The 17,604-nt window shown below is 42.4% G+C and overlaps 1 protein-coding gene across 3 annotated transcripts in view; it reads right to left on the reverse strand.

Moving 5' to 3' along the window:
• PAQR5 (progestin and adipoQ receptor family member 5) overlaps positions 1–17,604 on the reverse strand; it is an 88,310-nt gene that overhangs the window by 25,636 nt on the left and 45,070 nt on the right. The window lies entirely within an intron of this gene.

A 17,604-nucleotide genomic window follows, 5' to 3' on the forward strand; every position in this document is an offset into this window, starting at 1 on the left:
TCTCTAGTTTTCTCCCAGGCTGTGCACTTGTACACTGGAGCCTGGAACACTTGACCCCGAGTCCTTCACCTGTCAAGCTGCTCCTGCCTCCCTCCCATCGCTTCTACACTCCCATGTCCTTCCAGAAGCCTGCAGTCAGGGGGAGGAGAGGATTCAAGGCCCTGACTCCCTTTGGGAATCCAGCCTGTCTTTGCATTCCAGATGCACTTACTCCTGTCATGAATATTGCCTAAGAATCTGCTTTGGCACCCTGTGCCTGGGGCCTACAGCCCAGTCTTCGGATGCTGTCGTGGTTGGTTGACATATATGCTGCCTGTTCGAGCCAACAAGCCTTGGATGTCAGGGGCTGGTGGGATGACCTCTGCAGAAGATCCCTCCCCGCCGGGGCCAGGATGTATTCACCAAGGTGCTTCATAAAGGCCTGTTGACGACGAAAACTATGATGGCATCAGCCTGCACTGCAGGTGGAGGAGAAGGCTGGTCACAGCAGGGCCCACGCAAGCTCCCCACCCCACACAGCCCGCCTGGCAAGGCTCTCAGTAACCATCCCGGATGAGAACTTGGACGGGTCAGGTAAAAAAGGGGATGTCAGCCTGCTTGGAGGACTGCATCACATCCATTAAAAAGGGTAATTATGGAGACAACGAGGCATGAGGGACAAAAGCTCAGGATGCGATATTACGTGAAAAAAAGTGGGATGTCAGCTGTATTCCTGCCATGATGATAGAACTATAGAAATTTTAAGTACACATAGTGGGGTGGAGACTGGGAGAAACACAGAAAAGGAAAGAGTTTTATTTGTTGAACTAGCAGGATTTGCAGGAGATTTTCTCCCTCTTTTGTGTTGATCAGATCAGGGTTTCTCAATCTCCACCCTGTTGACATTTGGGGCCAGACAATTCTTTGTGCTGGGGGTGGAGCTGTCCTAGGCATTGTTTAGCAGTAATGTGACAACCAAAAATGTCTCCCGAAATTGCCAATGTCCCTGGGGGCAAAATCTCCCCCAGTTAAGAACGACTGACTTAGCCGAATGTTGTTATAACTTTGAGAGGTAAGTAAAAATGAGTAGATTAACTGAGGCAAATAATGACAATGACAATATTAGTAATCGTAATGTAAATTGAATCACAATCAATTTTAAAGGTTTCCCTCTGATTTTCTAGGGCTGTGGGAGGAATGGAAGGCTGGGAGAATTCCTACCTAACCACCCATTTCCCATTTGGGTTACCAACTTCTTAATTTAAGAGAGGATCTTGATTCAAAAATACACAATATGTGTAATGACCTATAATGGAAAAGAATCCGAAAAAGAATATATATGATAATAACTGAATCACTTTGCTGTACACCTGAAACTAACACAACATTGTAAATTAACTATACTTCAATTTTTAAAAATGGTTTAAAAAATAATAAATAATCAAAAGCAAAACAAAACCCACAAGAATAGACAATGTAGGGACTTCCCTGGTGGCACAGTGGTTAAGAATCTGCCTGCCAATGCAGGGGACACGGGTTCAAGCCCTGGTCTGGGAAGATCCCCCATGCCGCGGAGCAACTAAACCTGTGCGCCACAACTACTGAGCCTGCGCTCTAGAGCCCGTGAGCCACGACTACTGAGCCCACAAGCCACAACTATTGAAGCCTGCACGCCTAGAGCCTGTGCTCCGCAACAAAGACAAGCCAGTGCAATGAGAAGCCTGTGCACCGCAAGGAAGAGTAGCCCCTGCTCAACACAACTAGAGAAAGCCCGTGCACAGCAACAAAGACCAAACGCAGCCAAAAATTTTAAAAAAATTTTTTAAAAGAATACACAATGTATGGCATAACTTGGACTATCTCTTGAGGTTCTGAGTCAACAGGTCTCATGGAATAGTGGAGCAATTAGTAAGGGGATATCAGAGTAAAGAGTCAAATCTGGGCCCATTAGGTGCCCTATGACCTTGAGCTGGGCCACAACTCTCAGGGCTCAGTGTCCACACCTATGAAATGGGGGGCGTTTGCTCACCAGACGGTGAGCACATTCCCATCTTGGTTCAATTCTGGGTGAAACTAGTCAACTAGGGACAGGCGGAGAATGAAGTTGGTTCATGGTCCAGTGAAGAAGTACTGTTTGAATTAGGTTTGGGTTTTAGCTAATTAAAGCGATTTGTTCCAGTTTTTGATTCACTGTGCATTTCTGCTGACATCCCCGGTTTTCAGTGGGCAAGCTTCTCTAATGGGCAGCAGGCATCTCGGCTTGCAGCTGCCCACCCACCAGGGTTGCTGACAAGGCGGCAAACGGGCTGATGGCCTTCAGCCTTTGATTCAAGCGAGGACGATGGCGCGTGCTTGGCAGGCACGCGTAAGGCCCTCCAGCAGAAATTATAGGCCTATCATTCTACCTGTTATGTTTATTGCTTTCTTCCTTCAAAAAAATTTTTTTAATACATTTATTTATTTATTTTTGTCTGTGTTGGGTCTTTGCTGCTGCGCGCGGGCTTTCTCTAGTTTTGGTGAGCGGGGACTACTCTTCGTTGCAGTGCGCAGGCTTCTCATTGTGGTGGCTTCTCATTGCGGAGCATGGGCTCTAGGCGCGCGGACTCAGTAGTTGAGGCAAGTGGGCTTCAGTAGTTGTGGCTCGCAGGCTCTAGAGCGCAGGCTCAGTAGTTGTGGCGCACGGGCTTAGCTGCTCCGCAGTATATGGGATCTTCCCGGACCAGGGCTCGAACCTGCGTCCCCTGCATTGGCAGGCGGATTCTCAACCACTGTGCCACCAGGGAAGCCCTCTTTTTTTTTTTTTTATTAAAGCATTGGCCTCTTGTTAAAATGCAAGGACTCCAGAAAGGAGCAATTGTTATTAATTATTCACTGCTTCATGTGAATAAATTCAGCAGATCCCGTATAGCAGGAGATCTTACGACAAGGGGCCTACAGAGCCCTGGGCATGTGAGGGTGACACACAGGGAGGAAGCAGGGCGGGGCTGCAGGACAGCTCAGATGCAGTGACAGCCACAGCTGGACGGTGGATGGACGGGACTCAGAGCGGGGGGGAGTCTCCCACATTTTGTCCACGGTGACTCAGGATATGACTACTGTCTTTCTCTCTTTGGACCCTGCATTCTGGGAGGCAAGAGAGGATGCTGATAGAGTCAAAAGCCAGAGGGGAACAGAGGAGCTGGGAAGTCCACAAACTAGACAACTTGACCACACTGAAGAATCTAGCCCCAGACCTGGGGAGAATGCCTTACCACCAAGGCCAGGGTTGGGCGCAGATTAAAAGAAACTGCTTCCCTCTGACCGGCTATCCTGACGCCAGACATGGGGGTAGGATTTTAAGCAGTCCCTCCAAAAAAAAAAAAAATGACAGATGGATAAAGGATGGATAAAAGAAAGGGAGCCCCTCTGTCTCAGAAGAGTGATTCTGCCTCTGAGCCCCTCCAAGCACAGGAAGGGAGACACGTTCTCTCCATTGTCCGGCTCCAGCCTTAGCAAAGCACTTTGCATAGAATAGATCCTTACAGGATGCACGCTACATAAAATCTGAACAGCAAAACACTTGAAAACAATTTTGCGATCGTGCCTAGTTTGACCCCCAAAGGCAAATTGTGGTCATTGCCTTAATACTCCGTAGCTGGGCCTCATTTGTAAGCGGCCCAAAGTTGGCAGGCGCTGGCATATTTGCACAGCAGAATTGATTTCCTCCCAGGTTGCAGGCTGGGCAATTTAGAATGAAACGAAATCAAATTGCGTGTGGCCTATAATTTAGGAGCGAGAACCCCCAGGCAGCCAGGTGGAAGGGCAAGGGCACGTCAGCGGGTTTTTCTCTTACTGCCTGTCACGAACTCGGCTTTCAAGAACAGCCCTGTGCCCCTGCCAGCTGATGCCTGAAATTCCACTGTGACCATTTTAAACCCTTGGTTTTTCCAGCTATTACACTGCAAATCACCTGGGGAAAATAATCAGGCATTCTGGCTAGCAGTAAATAAGAGAGGATTTTGATGGCAGGCAAAGCACAGAGGCTGTCAGAGCGGGGTCAGCAGGCCACCGGCCTTGGCGTGGTAATCTGCATTTCCCATCTAGATCTCACTGAATCCTCACGGCCTCGTGAGGGACAGCCTTTTACTGTCCCCATTTCACAGAAAAGGAAACTAAGGTCTGTGGATGTTAAGGCATTTATCGAAGATCACAGAAGTAGTGGGAGCAAAGCTGAGACATCAGACTCCGTGTCCTGGTCTCTCACACTACCCTCCCTGCCACTCCAGAGGGCTTGTCGGAGATGAAGCTCTCACCTCTCAGCCTGCAGTGTGATTGTGGACCGTCACACACTTCTCTGAACCTTAGTTGCTTCTTCTTTAAAGTGGTGTCATTGTTCTGAATTGCATCTCCCACAAAATTTATATGTTGAAGCCCTAACTCCAGCACTTCTGAATATAACTGTACTTGGAGATAGTCTTCAAAGAGGTGACTAAGTCAAAACAAGACACTTAATCTAATCTAACTGGTGTCCCTCACGAGAAAAGGAAATTTGGACACAGAGGGAGACACCAGGGATGTGCGTGCACAGAGGGATGACCATGTGAGGACACAGCAAGAAGGTGGCCCTCTGCAAGCTGAGGAGAAGCCTCAGAAGAAGCCAACCCTGCCGGCACCTTGATCTCGGACTTCCAGCCTCCAGAACTATGAGAAAATAAATTTCTGTTGTTTAAGCCACCCCGTCTGTGGTACTTTTTACGGCAGCTCGAGCTAATACAAAGTGCAAGTGGTGAGGTTGGGGGGCAAAGTCTCTAAGCCCGCGCCTCTCCAACTTTCTTCTGCAGGTGTCCGCAGATCACCTAGGGATCTTACTGCAGTTCGGTGGGGCTGAGGTGAGTCTGCATTTCCAACAGACTCCCAGCACATGCTGACTCTGCAGCTATCTCCGGCTTCCCAGCCCAGGCTCCTGCCTCAGCATCGTGCTGTCACCTCCCTGTCCAGAATCTGTAGTTCATCACAGAAGAGGAGGTGCCCTTTAGGTATGTTAAGATGAGCCCAAAGACAAAGGCATGAAAAGCAAGGGAGGGGACAGTGAGAGACCAGCGAGGAGTCTGGTGAGGTGCTGGTAGGCAGAGGCATGGATAGAATGGGGAGGAAGAGAGCAGGCCACAAATTGCTGTATCGAGTATAACCAGTCATTTAGTGAGTATCTGCCACGTGCCTGACACTGGGTCGGACACCAAGCCACTGTCTCATGCAGGACGGACCATGCTTGGTCCTGGTAAAAGAGAACACTTAGGTTCTCAATCTAAAACACATAAAACATCACTGGTATACAACCCACACGCAATTACTAGAACTGAAAGTTGGCTGAATTAATAGCCAACCATTGTTGGTATTAAGCAATTACAGATAAAGGTCAATTTAGAACACTGGGGTGATGTTCTTTAAAAAATACGTGTCTAATATTCAGTCAAGCATAACGATGCTTTCCATACGTGCAGGACAATATTTATACAAGATGATGGCAAACTTCTTCTGGCCGAACATGTAAGATGGATACAAAGTAGTGAAGCAAATGATCACTGTATCTAGGATGGAGGATCTGAAGGATATTAGTACTTTAATGAGCAATAAAGTGAAAAAAACAAAGACACATAGGATGTTTTTAAAAAGTAAATGTTACTCAGTACAGGTAGGTGTACCAGGGTGAGATGCCCCCACTGAATGAAGAACATTATACGGAGTGCTGATCCGCAGAAGAAGAAAGTGACGAAGTTGAAACAATGGAGCATTCCATCAGTTTTACTTTATTATAATAATACAGTCTTTGATTTAAGAACTAGAAAAAGAATCTTAGAATTTAGGCATTGATTTAAAAATCTGCCATGGGCAAGCTTGTGATAACATGATTTGAGAGTCTGTGGTAGGCAAAATAATTGCCTCTCAAGGATGTCCATGTCCTAATCGCCAGAACCTGTAAATATGTTAGGTTACACGGCAAAGGGGAATTAAGGTCACGGGATGGTATTAAAGTTGCTAATCAGCTAACCTTAAAATAGGGAGATTATCTTGATTATCCAGGTAGGCCTAATGTAATCACGAGGGTTCTTAAAAGTGGAAGAGAGAGGACTTCCCTGGTGGCGCAGTGGTTAAGAATCCGCCTGCCAATGCAGCGGACACGGGTTCGTAGCCCTGGTCCGGGAAGATCCCACATGCCGTGGAGCAACTAACCCGTGCGCCACAACTACTGAGCCTGCACTCTAGAGCCCGCGAGCCACAGCTACTGAAGCCGGCGCGCCTAGAGCCCGTGCTCTGCAACAAGAGAAGCCACCGCAATAAGAAGCCTGCGCACCGCAACGAAGAGTAGGCCCCGCTCACCGCAATTAGAGAAAGCCCGCGCACAGCAACGAAGACCCAACGCAGCCAAAAATAAATAAGTAAAATAAATTAATTTTTTTAAGAAACCTTTAAAAGTGGAAGGGAGAGGTAGAAGGGGATGTGACTATGAAGAAGGGTCGAGAGATGCAACATTGCTGGCTCTGCAGATGGAGGGAGTGGGCCAGGAGCCAAGGACTGTAGGTGGCTGCCAGAAGCTGGAAAAGGCAACAGGTCCTCCCCAGAGAGCCTCCATCGACACTTTGATTTTAGCCTAGTGAGACCCATGTGAGATTTCTAACCTACAGAACTGTAAGTTAATCAATTTATCTTCTTTTTTAAGCCATCAGGTTTGTGGTAATTTGTTATGGCAAAAACAGAAAACTAATACAAGGTCAGGATTTGTCCAAAAATCCAAAAGCATTCTTAGAGCTGGAGATGGCAGCACATGCTTTCAATTTCTTACTAGGAGAATTGATGCCTTCCTTTGGAACAATTCAAAGATTATATATGACATCCACAGAACCTTCCCCAATATGGGATATCTTCCTGAAACACATATCAAATTTGACCACAAACTACTCTTATTCTTGCAATGGGAATGCCAAATAAATATCATTAAACACTTAGGTAAAATGTAGGCAAGATGCAAGATGACTGAAAGAAATCAGTGAAACAACAGAAGGTCCTCAAATACAGAGCAAATCCCATCTTTGGTGGGAAATGACATTAGGTTTGAACCTGAGCTGTCCACAGATATATATTATGGGATGTTGTTAGCAAAAGCCTACAAAAAAAAAAAAATCTAGTTTGGCTATTTCACTTTTAAAGGGATTAGAAATGCGTATTTATTATTTTAAATATGTCTAGGACTTTTCTAAACTAAAGGAGCCACACATGAAATATGCAACAAAAATGATATTCCAATAAAATAAAATTCAAATAAGGAAACAAAAATGTCTGTGGACTATGAAAGAGAAGGTTCACATACAAACAATCCTGAAATTGATTCCCACAGAAATTATTTTTCTGGCCATCGCAGACTGAGGTATAATTTTGACTGAGCAAGATGCTATTTTGTTTTCTTTATATTTTTTTCTTGGAAAAAGAAGAATCAAGTAAATACTATATGGATCTAGATATTGTTTTAAGAAAGTGAAAACAGCAACATAAAAGATGATGATCCATATGAAATTAAAATATTTAATAATTTTCCCACTTAATTCTATCATACGAAACCTCATTACAATGTCTGAACTTGGTATGTAAATTTTATACTCATTCCTGATTCTAAATGTGGCTTTAAGAATATTTTTTGATAATTCCAGTTGCTCTGCCTCAGCAGAACTGAATAAAAACTCAACAGAAGTTTCTCCCAAATGAAATTAATTAAAATTAAAAAAAAAAATCTAAGAACTACAGTGATTCAAGAATAATGGTCTATTTTGACATCACTGTTAACAGAACACAAATTATGTGATAACGTTGATTACAACATCTCAAAATTTTGCTGAAATGAAGGCAAGAAAAACAAATTTTATAGAATAAACATGTAAATTTATGAATTATGTATGTTATGCCCATCTAAACATCACTCATCCATCAACATTATATCCAGACATGTGCGATAATAATTAAGTTTAGCTGTCTTTGACATTTTGTTGGCGTTAGCTATACAAAAATCGGAGCTTTACATATTGTTTTTTGTCATTATGAAGGAATATTTGTCAAGGTGGAATTTATATAACCATGAGCTTCATTTGTGACTTTTACATATTTAGGCATATGGTCTGTGGCCTCTATTTGTTCTCCTGATTCAGATCCAGCACATGGCAGGGGCAGACCCGATTTTATTTGCTCATCATGAGAGCACTGAAAGGTAGCGATTGTCAAGCCCATTTTACAGATAAGGAAACTGAAGCTCGGTGAGATGGAGCTTCATCTGCTATTTCATAAGAAATAGCGGAACCAAAATGCAGCTCCTAGTTTGTTAGATTGAAAAGCCCAGGATGCTTCACTGCACCCAGCCTGGTGGAACCAAGGATTGCTACAAGTATTTCATGGATATACTAGATGTTATGCAAGTTTTCAGAAGGAAGGGATCACTGGACCCATGTGATGCAGGAAGGACCTGGAAGAATAGCTGGGGAACGTCTGGTTCTGGCAGAATGATAGTCAATTAGATGTCATGAAGGATCCTTCCAACGAAAACAATTAAAATGCTGGATGAAGCCTGCATTCTACGCTGGATAAATCTATCAGCAAGATGGCACAAAAGCAAGGAAGTCACAAAACCCTCAAAACAAAGGGAAACCAGGAACCCTGGGAGGTACGCTGCTTTCACCATCAGAGTTTCTGCTGCCAGCATTTGCAAATGAGAGATGAAATCCAAGGCCCATCAAAGGCAGGGAATCTAATAGGAGACCTCATCAATAAAGCTAGGACTTTCAAAATAAGTGAATGTAAAATAAATCCTACCAGACAGAACAATACAATTACAAAAGTTGTCTCTCTGAAAAAAAAATCTCTCTCAAGAATTCAGAACCATCAGTTCATCTTCACAGGGGTTTGTGGTCCAAATCCACACTACCACTGCGGTCCAAGAACTCTCAAGTGGAAAATTTAAAGTGGTTACAAATAGATAGAGGTCAAAGTTCTGTAGTTCCCTCAGGTAAGCAACGAAACAAATGCAAATCCTCTCTGAAGGATTTCTACGTTAAAACAAGCATGCACACACCCAGAAACAAAACGCCATGAATGAGAAACAGCAAAAAATAGGAGATAGCAGAAAGAGAGATCAAAGAACAGATACTGAAATGTAAAATAACTGTGTTCAATACGTTTAAAGAAAAAGCTTAAAAATATGAACAATAAGTAAGCAGATTTGAAAAGAACCTAATATAACTTTCAGAAATTAAAAAAAAATAATAATTGAAATAAAAAGTCACTGAAACGATAAATAGCAGACTAGACCAAGCTGACAAGGAAATTAGTCAACTGAAAGTAGATCCAAAGAAAGTATCCAGGATGCGGTCCAGAGAGATTAAGAGACAGAAGATATGAAAAAGCAAACAAGAGACATAACGAATATTTCTCTAGAAGGAAAAAATATAATGGTTCTGATGTGATATTTGAAGAGTTAACTGGTAAATGTCTAGAACTGTTGCAAGTCACCAGTCCTCAGATCCAAGAAGTTAAGTGAGGCATGGTAGAGACAGTTGGTGCTCACCAAGTATCACATGTGCTTTCTTACATTTCTCAGACTGTCTGGTCATTAGGTTGGGGCCATGTTGACTATTTCTGGTTAAAGTTAATTCCAAGCCAGGGCAGTTGAAGAACAATGCCTTCTTGTAGGAGACGTCATGATGGACTGGGGATGCAACTCTTCCCCTTTTCAGAACTGAGCCACTATCCCTCTCTGGGAATCACTTTTGGCCAAAGGCTGCTACCTTGACCACATTATGCTCACTGTACAGGGGCAGCACATACCCACTAAGGATGGATACAAAGTCCTGGCCTTCTTTTCTCATTGGGGACAACTCTGAAGGGTCAACCCCACTCCAGAGCTCCCTGGGTGGTCAGCAGAGGCCTCTGATGCAACTTCTCCTTCTATCCAAGCCTGCCTCCCCCACTTCCTTAAAGGTGCTCCTGAGAACACTCCCTCACAGGTGCTCCTGAGAACACTCCCTCATGAACTTCTTGCACGTACATCTTTGTCTCAGAGCCTGTTTCTGGGAAACCCAACCTAAGACACCTCTCTCTCTTCCCCTTCTGTGGCGACCTAGAAGGCCACATGTTCCAGATGAAGCAGCTATGAGGTGGCAGACCTTCCATCTGCCTGGGCCCTTCACAGTTCCTCACTGACCACTTAGCTATGCAATGTGAGGGTGAAATAAACCTTCGCTCTGTTAAGTCACTGAGCTATCTGGGGTAATGTCTGAACTCAGCATAGCCTAGCCCTTCCTGCTTCCTACAGTTATTCATGTAAAGACAGCTGAAGTAACCATTACGCTGATGAATTCAGAGAATATTTCTAGCATATTAATTATAAAACAAGGGCAGGAGAAAATAGCATGTTCAAAAGGAAAAAGAAAAGAAGAATGTAAAGCTCAATTCAAAGAGCGCAGGAAGGGAAGGGCAACAGAGAAAACAGGACAAATAGAAAGCACATAAGATGATCAAAATAAATGCAAATATTTCAATACTCATTATAAATATAAACAGACTAAACCGTCCCTTTAAATGACAAATATTGTCAATCTAGATGAAATCCAACTATGTGCCATTTACATGAGACACAACTAAAATATAAGGACTGGGAGAGATTACAAGTCAAAGTAAGGAAAGAAATAAACCAGACACATAACGAAAACAACAAAACTGGAGTCACTGTACAACTATCAGACAGATGCTAAGACAAAAAGCATTACTAGATATAAAGAGAATCACTTTTTTTGTGTGTGTGGTACGCAGGCCTCTCACTGTTGTGGCCTCTCCCGTTGCGGAGCACAGGCTCCGGACGCACAGGCTCAGCGGCCATGGCTCACAGGCCCAGCCGCTCCACGGCATGTGGGATCTTCCCGGACCGGGGCACGAACCCGTGTCCCCTGCATCTGCAGGCTGACTCTCAACCACTGCGCCACCAGGGAAGCCCCAAGACAATCACTTTTTAGAAATAATAAGAACTTTACTTCACCGGAAAGATACAATTACAAACTTGGATGGACCTAAAAAACACAGGCTCAAAATATATAAAGCAAAAATTGACTTACCTACAAGGAGTAATTCACAAATCTGACACCATTAGGAAAGATTTTTAACACATTTCAATTATGGATACCTTGAGCAATGGTTAAGTTGCATAAAAAATCAAAATGGAAGTTAGATATTAATTAGAACTGCATATGTGGACTGCAGTTAAAGCAATACTTAGAGAGAAATATATATATATTTAACTGCTTACGTTACAATGGTAGAGTGATTAACTTACGAAGTTAGAGCAGTAACAGCAAAATAAACCCAGGGTAGAAAGAAAATAATAAAAATAACAAAAAGACATTAGAGATATAAAATACATAATAGAGAGGCTCCACAAAGCCCAAATCATCTTCTTTTCAATTTTTTTTTTAAAAAGACAAACTGACAAGGTTAACCAAGAAGAGAACAGAAAAACAAAAATGACATATTCATGTCAATAGACACAGAAAAAGCATGTCACAAGATCCAATATCCTTTCATGATAAGAGAATACTCAACAAAATAGTAATAGAACTTCTTTAAACCAACAAAGGCCATCTACGAGAAACCCACAGCTAACATACTTAATGGAATGCTTTTCCCCTATGATCAGGATGTCTGCTCTCACCACTTCTATGCAGCATTGTAGTGGAGATTCTAGCTAGGTCAACTGGACAAGAAAAAGAAATAAAAAGCATCTAGATTAAAAGGAAGAAGCAAAACTATCTCTATTTGCAGATGACATGATCTTACATACAGGAATTCCTAAAGGATCCAATAAAATACTATTAGAACTAATAAATTAGTTCAGCAAGCATGCAGGATATAAGATAAATATACAAAACTCAGTTTTCTATATTCTAGCAATAACAATCTGAAATGAATTTAAGAAAACAATTCCACTTACAACAGTATCAAAAACAATAAAATACTTAGAAATAAATTTAACAAATCATTTTAATGGTGCAAGACTTGTATACTGAAAACTACAAAACATCGCTGAAAGAAATTAAAGAATAACTAGACAAATGAAAAGACAGTCCATATTCATGGGTTTAATTTACTTAATATAATTAAGATGGTAATGCCCCCCAAATTGATCAACAGATTCAGTACAATCCCTCTCAAAATCCTGCCTGGTTTTTTTGTTGGTCTGTCTGTTTGAAGAAATTGACAAATAGATCTTAAAATTCATAAGGAAATACAAGGGACCCTGAACAGCCAAACAATCTTGAAAAAGAAGATCAAGGTTAAAGGACTTACACTTCCCAATTTCAAAACTCATTACAAAGCACAGTAATCAAGACAATGTGGTACTGACATAAGAAGAGACAAACAGATCAATGGAATAGAACTGAGAATCCAGAAATAAACCCTCACATTTATAGTCAGTCAATTTTCAATAAAGGTGTCAAGATAATTCAATGAAAAAATAATGAATTGTCTTTCCAATAAATGGTGCTGGGACTGCTTGATACCCACATGAAAAAAAGAAAAGAATAAAGTTGGACCCCTATTTCACATCACATGCAATAACTAAGGCAAAAAAAAATGGATCATAGACTTAAATTTTAGGGATAAAACTCTTAGAAGAAAATATAGGAGTAAATCTTCATGACCTTGGATCAGCCAAAGGTTTTTTTGCTATAACATCAAAAGCACAAGCAACAAAAGAAAAATAATAGATAATATTAAATTTTAAAACTTTTGTGCTTCCAAGGATACCATCAATAACATGAAAATGCAACACACAGAATGATAGAAAACATTTTCAAACCATGTATCTGATAAGGGACTTGTATCAAAAATATATAAAGAACACTTACCACTCAATAACAAAAAGACAAATGACCCAACTTAAAAATTGGCCAAAGACTTGAGTAGACATTTCTCCGAAGAAGATATACAAATGACCAATAAGCACATGAAAAGATGCTTAACATAACTAATCTTTAGGGAAATTCAAATCAAAACTACAATGAGATATCACCTCATATCCATTAGGATGGCTACTATAAAAAAAAAAAAACAAACAGAAAACAACAAGTGTTGGTGAAGATGTGGAGAAACTGGAACACTTGTACACTGTTGGTGGGAATGTAAAATGGTACAGCCACTGTGGAAAGCAACAGTGTGGTTCTTCAGAAAACAATTTTTTTTTAATGGCCAAATGATCAAGCAATTCCACTTCTGGGTACATACCCAAAAGGATTGAAAGCAGGGTCTTGAAGGGATATCTCTACACCTATGTTCATAGCAGCATTATTCACAATAGCTAAAACATACACACAACCTAGTACTTATTGATGGATGAATGGATAAGTAAAATGTGGTATGTACATACAATGGAATATTATTCAGCCTTTTTAAATGAAGGAAATTCTGGTATATGCTATAATATGGATAAACCTTGAAGACATTATGCTAGGTAAAATAAATGTCACAAAAAGACAAATATTATATAATTCCACTTATATGAAGTACTTAAAGTAGTCAAATCATAAAGGCAAAAAGTATTAATGGTGGTTGTCAGAGGCTGGGGTAGGGGAAAATGGGGAGTTCTTATTTAATGGGTACAGAGTTTCAGTTTTTCAAGATAAAAAGAATGGAGATGAATGGTGGTGATGGTTGCCAAACAAGGTAAATGTAATTAATACCACAGAACTGTGCACTTTGAAATGGTTAAGATGGTAAATTTTATGTTAAGTATATTTTGCCACAATAAAAATAAAAGTTAAGCATAGAGTTACCATGTGACCCAGCAATTCCACTCCTAGGTGTGTACCTAGGGGAATTGTACACAGGGCTTCCCTGGTGGAGCAGTGGTTGAGAGTCCACCTGCCGATGCAGGGGACATGGGCTCATGCCCCGGTCTGGGAAGATCCCACATGCCGCGGAGCGGCTGGGCGCATGAGCCATGGCCGCTGAGCCTGCACGTCCGGAGCCTGTGCTCTGCAACGGGAGAGGGCCGCAGCAGTGAGAGGCCCGCGTACCGCAAAAAAAAAAAAAAAAACAAAAACTTGTACACAAATGTTCATAGCATTACTCATAATAACCAAAAATTGGAAACAACTTAAGTGTCCATCAACTGAAGAATGAATAAACAAACTGGTATATCCATAAATGGAATATTATTCAACCATAAAAACAAATGAAGTACTAATCCATGCTACAGCACAGATGAACCTTGAGAACACTATGCGAAGTGAAAGAAGGCATTCACAAAAGGCCACCTACTGCATGACCCCATTTATATGAAATATTCAGAAGAGGCAAATCCGTAGAGACAAAGTAAATTAGTGGTTGCCATAGGCCTGCGAGTGGGGGCAGTGGGAAATGTCTGCTAATTGGTACAGAGTTTCTTTCTGCGGTGTTAACAATGTTCTAAAATTCAATTTGGCGATGGTTTTGTACAACATACTTTGTGTGTGTCAACATACTAAAACCCACTGAGCTATATACTCTTAAAGGGAGAATTTTATGGTATGTGAATTATATTTCAACAAAACTGTTATAAAAAGAACTTTCTACAGAGAAAATGCAGCTGTAGCATCGAGTTGCTCCTCGCACAATTCCATAGTCTGTCACTCACGTAGACTAAGAGATAAACGATGCTCCCTCGGGTGGGCAACATGGTGGCCCTGCTCAGACAATTTTCCAGGTAAATTCTACCAAGCTGTCAGGAATGTATAATTCTAATATCATACAAATATTACATATATTTTCCATAGAATAAATAGGTAACACTCTCCAACTCATTTGTGGTTGGCACCATCTTAATCCCCAATCCAGGGGAGGGCAGTATAAGAAGGAAAAATTTCAGGCCGATTCAATAAATAGATTTAAGGATCCTAGACAAACTATCAACTGATTTCAGCGATAGATAAAAAGATACTCCATCGTGACCAAGTAATATTTAAATGCAAGGCTGGGGACTTCCCTGGCGGTCCAGTGGTTAAGACTCCACACTTCCACTGCAGGGGGCACAGGTTCCATCCCTGGTCAGGGAATTAAGATCCCGCACGCTGCGCGGTGCGGCCAAAATAAATAAATAAAGAATAAATAAAGTAAATAAATAAATGCAAGGTTGGTTTAACATTAGTAAATCAATCAATGTAATTCACCACGTTAATAACTTAAATGAATCATATATGGCCATCTCAAAAGATACACTGATAGAAAAAAGAATTTATTACTGATTAGAGGGGGAAAAAACAATCCTAGGAAACTAGGGATAGAAAGGAATATTCTTAACCTGATAAAGGTTATTTATACACATACACACACACACAAACAAACACACACACACACCCATACACACAGAAAGAGCTAACATTATATTAAATGATGAAATGCTGAAAGCATTCATTTGGATTAAAATCAAGAACAATACAAAAAGCCTGCAATCATGACTCCCTTTCGTAAGCTCCCAGGTATTCTCATGGTGGTGATCCAAGCGCCCACTTTGAGAAATTCTCGGCTGGAGAAACCAGTTGCCTATTGAGATGGCTTCCTGTTTCAGGTGCCCAAGCCCACCTACCCAACACCACTCCCAGCCACTGATCTGGCTCTGCTTCTGTTCCTTCATAATTATCCCACTACTCTATTTCATTTTTCTTGGATCTTCACAATAGCTCTGTGAGACAGATATTATCTCCATTTCACAGATAAGGAAACTGAGGCTTGGAGAGGTTACACGTCTTGTCCAAATTCCCACAGTAAGCGGCAGAGCTCCAGTGCCAGGCTGGGAAATGCTTTGTAGCACCTCTGGAATCTTCCTGCCTGTGCCCCTAAATTAAGGCTTCCAGGACAATACGGTGAGTTTACCTGTAGCCTGGGGGACAAGGCTACCGTTAACAAAAGATTCTCAATTTGACACAAAATACTCTTGTTTCCTGGCCAAGTGTCAGGCCATGTTCCATATTAACTTGCTGTCTAGACTTCCCTGTTTGTCTCTAGGTTGGGTCTGTGTAGGAATCAACACCTAGATATTTATTCCATTCCTTGAGCTGTTTGTTCACATCTTTCACAACTCCCTAATGTACCCAGGTCTGTTATTAGACACAGGGAGACTTGAAATTGTGAGGCATGTACCCAAGTCCTACCTTCTACGGGAAGGGAGAACTGTCCTTTCCTGTGAGTAGTCCATTAGGAGGAATGCACCAGAATTAGAACCCTGAAGATGCCAAGAGGCCGTGCCCCACTCTCATCTGATGCGTGAGGCTCAGAGAGGGTAGGGAAGTGGCCCAGGCCACACAGCTGGTTGATATATGAAGGGAAAGGTGGCCATATAGGGCAGCCTGCAGAGGTGCCAACCAACAGCTGAAGGGGCTCGGGGAAGGGAGAGGGCACCTGCAGCTCCACGGAGAAGGAGGCCAGAAAGGCGGATGGAGGGGCAAGGGAGGTAAGCCTTCTTCAAACAGAGATCAAGAGAAGTGAATGTCCAATCTGGTGGGAAGTCTAGAGAGAGCACCAGTGTGGCTGGAGAAGAGGGTTTACAGATGAAAAACAGTGGGGGAGGTGGGTAGGGGTTGGGCCTGTGAATATCAGGCAGGGAGCTGGGGTGGGAGTCTGTGGGAGGGGCTGCTTAACGTCTCCTCCCAACACACTCCACCCCTCCAAGTGCGCAGTGCACAGGAGAGCTGATAATAATAATAACGGCCAACATTACTGACTTCACCATATGCCAGGCACTTCCCATAGGTTACCTCATTTAATCTTTACCATTACCTGAGGAAGAGATTCTAGCACCATCCCATTTTACAGATGCAGAAACTGAGGTAGGGAGACTAAGGGCACTCTGCCCAAGGTCATTCTGCAGACCAAGTACTGGAACCCACAGAGCCCACCAAAAGTAAACTTAATATTTCTATGAAGTCTCCTATTTTAAATACTCATGAAAATTATGCATTTACTCCTTAGTATGTCTGCATCTGTTTGAATATTTTAAAAATGCCTTTCCCCCTCCCGCACTAAATCCTCAAATAAAACTACCCTCCAGGCAGGCAGAGCCACTGTGTTTCCTCTGTGGCCGCATGAAACTTGGGCATGATGCTGGGAAACCCAGGAGCCCAAGGAAGGTTCTGAAGTAAACGGATGTGAGGTGTGATGTTGGTTCTCTGCCTCTGACTGGTGCCATTTTACTAAAAAGAAAATTGTCATCTCCATCATTTATGAAAAACCGGACAGAGAAGACACATCAATCTTCAGCCCTCAGGGGCGGTCCGGTCCTCACCCTCAGAACCCCCATACATTCAGAATCCTAGCAGTTTACCCAAGGTCCCCAGTGAGACCATTCTCTCTCCTTCACTTCTTTCCTGAGCACAGTCTCTGAACCCAACCTTGACCAAAACTCCCAGGGAGATATCCGAGGAGATACCCATAATCCCCGCCCCAAGAGTTCCCACACCTGCCCCCTGATTTCCCAGCTCCAGGCCTTTACTCATGCCATTTCTTCACTTGGAGTGCTCTCCCCGCCCCCCAAATTCTACCCATCCTCAAACCCAATCTTACAGATCGCCCCCTTTGTGGAGA

This window comes from Delphinapterus leucas, chromosome 2 (assembly GCF_059928025.1).
Source record: "Delphinapterus leucas isolate spDelLeu-1000000601 "Yukka" chromosome 2, BTC_Dleu_Yukka2, whole genome shotgun sequence".
NCBI classification, from domain to species: Eukaryota; Metazoa; Chordata; class Mammalia; order Artiodactyla; family Monodontidae; genus Delphinapterus; species Delphinapterus leucas.